Raw genomic sequence first — 10230 nt, forward strand, 5'->3', positions numbered from 1 at the left:
ACGCCGTGGGCCTCCCCGTCCCCTGCGATGCAGCAGCAGGAAAACGGTCCGACTCAGGCCTCCGAGCGCTCATGTGAGGGGAGGAGTCCCATGTCCCTGCAAGGCTGACGGAGCGCCCCGCACCCCACATCCTCCTGAGGCCTGCCCTGAGGGTGGGCACGCCCCCCTCTCAGGACTCAGAGAGGCTGGCCTCATGCCCGGCCCCCAGGTCCTTTCTGTGTGTCCTGTGCCCTCCAGGCTGCCCTTTGTCCGTGGACAGTGGACTGGCCGGCCACAGCTCAGAGAGCCCTGGCACGGCAAAGCCAGCATCTGGTGCCGAGTTTGCCTCGCCGGCTCTGCCCTGGAGCCTGCAGCCTCCCTGCGGGGCGAGCCCCTGGTGACCAGCAGCTGCTCCCCAGTCAGTGGGCTCAGCGGGGAGCAGGGAGGCGCTGGGGTGCAGGGCCAGCATTCAGAGAGGCGAGGCTGAGCCGGGACCAGAGGCCTGCCCCGGGGTGGACCGAGAGGTGGGTGCCATCTGCCCCCGGAAAGCCAGCTGCCCTGGGGCCGCGGCTCTCTCCCAGCTTCTCCCCACCCCTCAGGGGACGTCAGTGTGAGGGTGAGATGGCCCGGTCACATTCATTTAGGAGAACAGCCGAGTCCTGGTTTGCTGACCCCTGGTCCGTGCCCGTGGTCCGCAGACTTGTGCCGGCATTCCCGACCCCCCCTACGATCAGTGCGCGGACTGTCGGGGCCCCTTCCCAGGATTTCTGAGCCAGGCGTCTGGGAAGCTTGCGTTCCCGGGGTTCAGGAGAGGCTCTAGGCCTGGACCGCGCTGGGAGAATGCTCTGGTAGATGCCTATGAGAGTGGAGGGGGTGGGAGCAGGTCAACCAGGTGGTGGGGGCCCTGGGAGGGGCACGCAGGGCTTTCAGGTCTCACAGCACCCTCCCCCAGCTGGCATGAGTGGGCGGGCATGTAAGGGGTGAGCTCCTGTGAGTGAAGGGTGAGCGGGGTGCTTGTGTTGTGAGGCGTGTCTGGGGGGAGCCGTGTGGGCATCTGATGAGTCACCATGTGACAAGACAGACAGATAGGCGTGTGGCAAGTCTGGGTAGGGTGAAGGGATAGGTGTGTGGTGGGATGGACATGCAGCAGCCAGAAAAAAAGAAATGACCATAAAGGAAATCAGTCCTGAATATTCATTGGAAGGACTGATGCTGAAGCTGACACTCCAATAGATGGCCACCTGATGCGAAGAACTGACTCATTGGAAAAGACCCTGATGCTGGGAAAGACTGAAGGAAAGAGGAGAAGGGGACGACAGAGGATGAGATGGTTGGATAGCATCACCAACTCGATGGACATGAGTTTGACCAAGCTTCAGGGGTTGGTGATGGACGGGAGGCCTGGCGTGCTGCAGTCCCTGGGGTCGCAAAGAGTCGGACATGACTGAGTGACTGAACTGAACTGAGGATGGGTCCTAATGCAGTCTGTGTATTTTTTAATGTTATTTGTTTATTTTGGGCTGTGCATGGTCTTCACTGCTGCTGGGGCTGGTTTTGGAGCACGGGCGTCTCCTCGCAGTGGCTGCTCTTCTCGCAGAGCACCGGCTAGGCGTGCGGGCTTCGGTGGCTGGGGCTCCTGGTCTCCAGAGCGCAGACCCAGCGGTCGCAGTGCACACACGTAGTTGCTCTGTGGCAGGTAGGATCCTCCCAAATCAGGATCAAACCCACGTTTCCTGCTTTGACTGGTGGATTCTTGATCACTGAGCCACCACGGAGACCCCTGACTGGTGTGTCCTTAAGAAGAGGAAGTGTATTTGCACAGAAGGAAAAAAGAGATGCGTGTGCACAGAGACCCTCCTGAAGTCTACCACTGTCCCTCATGTCTCCCCTAAACTGGGGAGACGGTCATTCAGAGCTGAGATTTGATTCTTACATGTGTCATAAGATGAATTATGTTAGAAGAGGAATCAGGTATAAAAACCCAATATTCGGTATCATAACACCAGCATCGTAATACCAGTGCCCCCGCGGGAAGCAGTTAGAGCGCATTTAGGGCCACTTGCTTCTATACAGTGGGTTTTCTCATCATGAAGACTTCTGAACCAGACAAGCTAATGGTGTGATTATTGTCATTCAAAGCTTGCTGAGTAAATTTTGTTAAAGCCCCTGTGGTTAATCAACCTTGAATATTCAGTGGAAGGACTGATGTTGAATCTGAAGCTCCAGTACTCTGGCCACCTGATATGAAGAGCTGACTTATTGGAAAAGACCCTGATGCTGGGAAAGATTGACGGTGGGAGAAGAAGGGGACGACAGAGGATGAGATGGTTGGATGGTATCACCGACACAATGGACATGAGTCTGAGCAAGCTCCGGGAGATAGTGAAGCACAAGGAAGCCTGGAGTGCTGCAGTCCACGGGGTCGCGAAGAGTCAGACACGACTGAGCGACTGAGCAAAATTCCAAGCGAAGGAACAAAACTGCCACCAAATGGTCATACCATGGGAAAAATGATTAAGCCCGGTGCGCTCACATTAAAGGCAGATTGGCAGGGACTGATTCCAAAACTACCCATAGGTGGCCTTGAACCCGAGGGAGAAATACATTTGGTTCCTAAGCAAAAGTGTGAACAATAACCAAAGTAACCGGTACACATGCCTGGTTGAGCGTCTTGGGCCAGGTCTCCACTTCAGATGTTGCTGTCTTCTCGTCCTGGTCTGGAGGTGCTGGTCCTGGTTAGTTGAAGTGGGGCGTCAGAAACAGGAGTTGCGGTTCATTCAAGAGAGGAAGACTGGTAGATTCCTTCCAACCTGGCGCCTTTATCTGATGCCTTTTCCAGCAAGCATCATCTCCTGATTGCAGGTCATAGGGCCTCTAGTCTTCATCCAAAGATAGATTGCTGTGGTGTGCGTCATGTATTTTTATTTATTTACTTGGCTGCTCTGGACCTTAGTTGCAGCGCGGGATCGGTACTTGCAGCACGGGAACTCGTAGTTGTGGCATGAAGGGTCTAGTTCCTTGGTCAGGGATCAAACCTGGGCCCCCTGCATTGGGAGTGTGGAGTCTTAGCCACTGGACCACCAGGAAAGTCCCCTGATTGGCAAATTTAGGAACATCATGTAGAACCTAATTTCTTTCCTCAATAGGATACATGACCAGTCCAGTGAACAAAAATATCTTTAGCTTTTCTGTAGTAAGAAGATAAGAGTAGGTAAACTTAGACTTATTATCAATGAATGTTCCAGTATCTTGTTTAGAAATTATATTCAATGAATTCCCACCATTTATCTTAATTTAGCAGTTTCGAGTTACCAACAATCTGGAGGAACTATTTTTGATCATCCGTTATGTTATTTTTCTTGCTGTCAAATTTTGCAACAGGAGTAAAATCTTAATTGATTTTTAGGTATAATAAAAGTTTTATACTTAATGTTGATGACCCTAAAGATATGCCTGTATTAATTATACCAACAAGATTAAACTTGGTTTCATTCATTAAAAATCAATCCTGGATAATTGCAACGGTTGGATGGCACCACCGGCTCAGTGCACATGAGTCTGAGCAAACTCCGGAGATGGTGAGGGTCGGGGAGGCCTGGCGTGCTGCAGTCCATGGGATCGCAGAGAGTCGGACACAGCTCTGTGACCGAAAAACAGCACGTGTGAGCCTGAAATTCATTTGAGCTTGTTTTATATTTCTGAGCACTTACAGAGCTGCTCGATTCCCTTGAAGTCACTTAAATACAGTGCTCTTACAGGTTGGGTTCGGCAGTACCGCACACCGACAGCGTACACACGCATATAGAGACAAGACGCAGACACAGACCCCACGGTGCCCATCCCAAAACGGCAGCCATGAACCAGGCGCAACAGTACAAGACCCCGCAAGTACATACAACACAGGGAATACAGCCGACATTTTATAATGACTGTCAGTTAAAAAATAATGAGTTGATCTAGGAAAGAAATGGAAATTTTTCTTCAAGCCAAACTTAAGGATTATAACTCAGGAAGAGCACTTCAGAGAGCTCTGAGAACTGTTCCTCCCGGTTAGAAGCCAAGGCACAGTTATAGAAACTGTTTGAGACAGAAGTTGTTGTTCAGTCACTCAGTCGTTGTTGTCTGAGTCTTTGCGATCCCATGGACACCAGGTACGCCAGGCTTCCTGGTCCTTCACCAGAAGGCTGTACATCAAATGATGTATTATTGAAACAGTTTACATTATCCTATCTAGGCATCATACTGATGGGTGGCATGACCCCCCCTTACAAGATCAAGAAGGAATGAAATCATTTAAGGAGTTGTCTTGCTGATGCAATATCACGGTAATCCAAGTCTATGCCCCAACCAGTAATGCTGAAAAAGCTGAAGTTGAACAGTTCTATGAAGATCTACAAGATCTTTTAGAACTAACACCCAAAAAAGATGTCCTTTTCATTATAGGGGACTGGAATGCAAAAGTAGGAAGTCAAGAAACACCTGGGGTAACAGGCAAATTTGGCCTTGGAGTACAGAATGAAGCAAGGCAAAGACTAATAGAGTTTTGCCAAGAGAACACACTGGTCATAGCAAACACCCTCTTCCAACAACACAAGAGAGACTCTGCCATGGACATCACCAGATGGTCAACACCAAAATCAGATTGATTATATTCTTTGCAGCTGAAGATGGAGAAGCTCTATACAATCAGCAAAAACAAGACCAGGAGCTGACTGTGGCTCAGATCATGGACTCCTTATTGCCAAATTCAGACTTAAATTGAAGAAAGTGGGGAAAACCACTAGACCATTCAGGTATGACCTAAATCAAATCCCTTATGATTATACAGTGGAAGTGAGAAATAGATTTAAGGGACTAGATCTGATAGAGTGCCTGATGAACTATGGATGGAGTTTCGTGACATTATACAGGAGACAGGGATCAAGACCATCCCCATGGAAAAGAAATGCAGAAAAGCAAAATGGCTGTCTGGGGAGGGCTTACAAATGGCTGTGAAAAGAAGAGAAGTGAAAAGCAAAGAAGAAAAAGAAAGATATAGGCATCTGAATGCAGAGTTCCAAAGAATAGCAAGGAGAGATAAGCCTTCCTCAGCTATCAATGCAAAGAAATAGAGGAAAACAATAGAATGGGAAAGACTAGAGACTTCTTCCAGAAAATTAGAGATACCAAGGGAACATTTCACTCAAAGATGGGCTCAATAAAGGACAGAAATGGTATGGATCTAACAGAAGCAGAAGATATTAAGAAGAGGTGGCAAGAATACACAGAAGAACTGTACAAAAAAGATCTTCATGACCCAGATAATCACGATGGTGTGATCACTGACCTAGAGCCACACATCCTGGAATGTGAAGTCAAATGGGCGTTAGAAAGCATCACTATGAACAAAGCTAGTGGAGGTGATGGAATTCCAGTTGAGCTATTTCAAATCCTGAAAGATGATGCTGTGAAAGTGCTGTACTCAATATGCCAGCAAATTTGGAAAACTCCACAGTGGCCACAGGACTGGAAAAGGTCAGTTTTCATTCCAATTCCAAAGAAAGGCAATGCCAAAGAATGCTCAAACTACTGCACAATTGCACTCATCTCACAGGCTAGTAAAGTAATGCTCAAAATTCTCCAAGCCAGGCTTCAGCAATACGTGAACCATGAACTTCCAGACGTTCAAGCTTGTTTTAGAAAAGGCAGAGGAACCAGAGATCAAATTGCCAACATCCGCTGGATCATAGAAAAAGCAAGAGTTCCAGAAAAACATCTATTTCTGCTTCATTGACTATGCCAAAGCCTTTGACTGTGTGGATCACAATAAACTGGAAAATTCTGAAAGAGATGGGAATACCAGACCACCTGACCTGCCTCTTGAGAAATCTATATGCAGGTCAGGAAGCAACAGTTAGAACTGGCCATGGAACAACAGACTGGTTCCAAATAGGAAAAGGAGTATGTCAAGGCTGTATATTGTCACCCTGCTTATTTAACTTATATGCAGAGTACATCGTGAGAAACGCTGGACTGGAAGAAACACAAGCTGGAATCAAGATTGACGAGAGAAATATCAATAACCTCAGATATGCAGATGACACCACCCTTATGGCAGAAAGTGAAGAACTAAAGAGCCTCTTGATGAAAGTGAAAGAAGAGAGTGAAAAAGTTGGCTTAAAGCTCAACATTCATAAAACTAAGATCATGGCATCCGGTCCCATTACTTCATGGCAAATAGATGGGGAAACAGTGGAAACAGTGGCTGACTTTATTTTGGGGGGCTCCAAAATCACTACAGATGGTGACTGCAGCCATGAAATTAAAAGACGCTTATTCCTTGGAAGGAAAGTTATGACCAACCTAAACAGCATATGAAAAAGCAGAGATATTACTTTGCTAACAAAGGTCCATCCAGTAGTCATGTATGGATGTGAGAGTTGGACTATAAAGAAAGCTGAGTGCCGAAGAATTGATGCTTTTGAACTGTGGTGTTGGAGAAGACTCTTGAGAGTCCCTTGGACAGCAAGGAGATCCAACCAGTCCATCCTAAAGGAGATCAGTCCTGGGTATTCATTGGAAGGACTGATCCTAAAGCTGAAACTCCAATACTTTGTCCACCTGATGGGAAGAGCTGACTCATTGGAAAAGACCCTGATGCTGGGAAAGATTGAGGTCAGGAGGAGAAGGGGATGACCTAGGATGAGATGGTTGGATGGCATCACCGACTCAATGGACACGAGTTTGGGTGGACTCTGGGAGTTGGTGATGGACAGGGAGGCCTGGCATGCTGCAGTCCATGGGGTCGCAAAGAGTCGGACATGACTGAATGACTGAACTCAACTGAACTGAACTTGTTGATGCTGGGAGGACATTGGTCTTCCTGCTATGGCAGAAGTCTTGATGCCCAGCAGGGCCCTCTGGGGCTCCCAGGCTCAGAGGCCTTTTTGTCCCCCATTTCTTATAGGCAAGACTCCAGCTTCCCTGACCTTCCCTTTGTTCCAAACAGCAGGTTCTAATAGTTGCTAATCAGGGAAGGAGCAGCCATGAAACCACCTACTGCTGCTGCTGCTAAGTCACTTCAGTCGTGTCCGACTCTGTGGGACCCCATAGCTGGTAGCCCACCAGGCTCCCCCGTCCCTGGGATTCTCCAAGCAAGAACACTGAAGTGGGTTGCCATTTCCTTCTCCAATGCATGAAAGTGAAAAGTGAAAGTGAAATCTCTCAGTCATGTCTGACTGCACGTGGCCCCTTGGACTGCAGCCTACCAGGCTCCTCCGTCCATGGGATTTTCCACCTGAGGCAAGACTAAAGGGCGAGAGAAGTTCATTCAGATTAGGAGACTCACCACCTGAGACCTTGCACACACCTTGTCAGCCACCCGACCCTTCTGAAACTTTGCAGAAGGAAGAATGCAAGACTGTTACCGCCTTGATCCTTATCACATACCCCTTTGTTGTTGCTGTTAAATGCTGTGTCCTGTTAGACTCTTCGCAACCCACTGCACTGCAGCCTTCCAGGCTCCCCTGGCCTTCACTATCTCCATGGGTTTGCTCACACTCATGTTCATAGAGTCAGTGATGCCATCCAACCATTTCATCCTCTGTCGTCCCCTTCTCCTCCTGCCCTCAATCTTTCCCAGCGTCAGGGTCTTTTCCAATGAGTCAGGTGGAAAAAGTATTAGAGCTTCAGCTTCAGCATCAGTCCTTCCAATGAATATTCAGGGTTGATTTCTTTCAGGATAGACTGATTTGATCTCCTTGCTGTCCAAGGGACTCTCAAGAGTCGTCTCCAGCACCACAATTTGAAAACACCAATTCTTCAGCACTCGGCCTTCTTTATGGTCCAACTCACATCCATACACGACTACTAGAAAAACCATCGTTTTGACTGACTCTAGGGGCCTTTGTCAGCAAAGCGGTGGCTCTGGTTTGTGATATGCTGTCTCGGTTTGTCACAGCTTTTCTTTCAAGGAACAGCATCTTTTAATTTCCTGGCTGCAGTCACCATCTGCAGTGATTTTGTTGTTTTTGTTCAGTTCATCAGTCGTGTCCGACTCTCTGCGATCTCATGGACTGCAGCATTCTAGGCTTCCCTGTCCTTCACCATCTCCCGGAGGAGTTTGTTCAAACTAATGTCCATTGAATCAGTGATGCCGTCCTACTGTTAGGTAGGTAGAATAGGGAAAAGGAGTCCAAAATGGCGGTGGCTAAAAGACAAGGAAGGTCCGAGGACCAGAGTGAAGACTTCAGGCAGAACAAACAGAACAAACAGCACTCCTGGCTAAGCCCAATTTGCATAGGGCAGGCCCAGGTGGTGGAAAAAACATATAAAAGAAGGAGCCAAAGTGCTTTCTCTCGGACTCGCTTTCCCGCTTGCATGTGCGCGCTCTCTCTCTTTCTCTCTCTTTCTCTCTCTCTTTCTCCCTCCCCATGCACTCCTCCACTCTCTTCTCTTCGAGTCTTGGATTCTCCTGCTATCTTATAAATAAAATGGAGCTGTAACACTGATTTGCCTAAGAGCTGTAGCACAGTTTGTCCAAGACCCAAGAGCTGTGACTCGCCGAGGGCTTTAATGTCTGTTGCTCCAAATCTTTTTTGTGACGAGACAAAGAACCGAGGAACATACACTCGCGTGACACTACCATCTCATCCTCTGTTGCCCCCTTCTCCTCTTGCCTTCAATCTTTCCCAGCATCAGGGTCTTTTCCAATGAGTTTGCTCTTCACAAACTCATTGGCCATCTCTGATGGCCAACATATTGGAGCTTCATTTTGGAGTCCAAGAAAATAAACTCTGTCACTGCTTCCACTTTTTCTCCTTCTATTTGCCATGAAGTGATGTGATAGGATAGGAGGCCATGATCTTAGTTTTCTTAATGTTGAGTTTCAAGACGGCTTTTTCACTCTCCTTTTTTACCCTCATCAAGAGGCTCTTTAGTTCCTCTTCACTTTCTGCCTTAAGGGTGGTGCATGCATAAGATAAAGACAAAGTTGCCCACCCCTAAAACCTGTCAGTTACAAGAGGGATTGGATTTAAACTGGGGTTCTGGCAGATGGAACAAGTCAACATCACTTGTTTAGATGGTTAGGCCCTTTTTACTACTATACAGGGAGAAGACACTTAAGATTTGTATTTGTCTGTGGTTCAGAAGGCAAGATGCAACCCACTCCAGTACTCTTTCCTGGAAAATCCCATGGACGGAGGAGCCTGGGAGGCTGCAGTCCATGGGGTCGCTAAGAGTCGGGCACGAATGAGCGACTTCACTTTCACTCTCATGCATTGGAGAAGGAAAGGGCAACCCACTCCAGTGTTCTTGCCTGGAGGATCCCAGGGACGGGGGAGCCTGGTGGGCTGTGGTCTATAGGGTTGCACAGAGTCGGACACGACTGACGAGACTTAGCAGCAGCAGCAGCAGCAGCGGTTCGGACGGTAAAGAATCTGCCTCCAGTGCAGGAGACGGGGCTCAATCCCTGGGTGGGGAAGACCCCCGGAGAAGGGAACGGCAACCCACTCCAGTGTTCTTGCCTGGAGAATCCCACGGACAGAGGAGCCTGGTGGGCTACAGTCCTATGGGTTGCAAAGAATCAGGCCTGAATGATTAACGCTGACAAGTCAAGTTCCAAATTAACCAACCTTTTGTTTTGTCTTAGGATAGGAGTTGGGCTTCCCTGGTGGCTCAGAATCTGCCTGCAATCCAGGAGACCAGAGTTCAATCCCTGGCTGGGAAGATCCCCTGGAGAAGGGAATGGTGGAATTTGCATTTTTAAAAGAGGGCCTAGATAAGGGTTCCTAGAAAGGACCAAGTAGAACATTTACATCTGAAAGACAGAGGAGGAGAAAAGCAAGACTCTCCCAAGAAGACTTTGATCCCTTAAGGCCAGACTTTTTTTTCCTCACTCTGTCTGGCCATAAAATAGAAATTTTATCTCATCACTTCCAGGAATCAGAATCAAATCCAGAAGGGCTCTCTCTGGAGAGGAATCAGTTTTCCACCCTGTGTGGTTCCCCCACAGGCCTTGGTGTGCTGCCCCCAGGGAGGGCTACAGAGACTGACTCCACTTGAGGGGAGTTCTTCCTGGTACTCCCCATCCTCCTCCTTCTCCTGGACCAAAAGGCGTGTGTGTGTGTGTGTTCACACTCCGTTGTGTCTGACTCTTGGCAACCCCAAGGACTGTAGCCCGCCAGACTCCTCTGTCCGCGGGATTTCCCAGGCAAGAATAATGGAGCAGGTTGCCATTTCCTTCTCCAGGGGATCTTCCCAACCCAGGGA

Source organism: Bubalus kerabau, chromosome 19, assembly GCF_029407905.1.
Source record: "Bubalus kerabau isolate K-KA32 ecotype Philippines breed swamp buffalo chromosome 19, PCC_UOA_SB_1v2, whole genome shotgun sequence".
Classification (NCBI taxonomy): domain Eukaryota; kingdom Metazoa; phylum Chordata; class Mammalia; order Artiodactyla; family Bovidae; genus Bubalus; species Bubalus kerabau.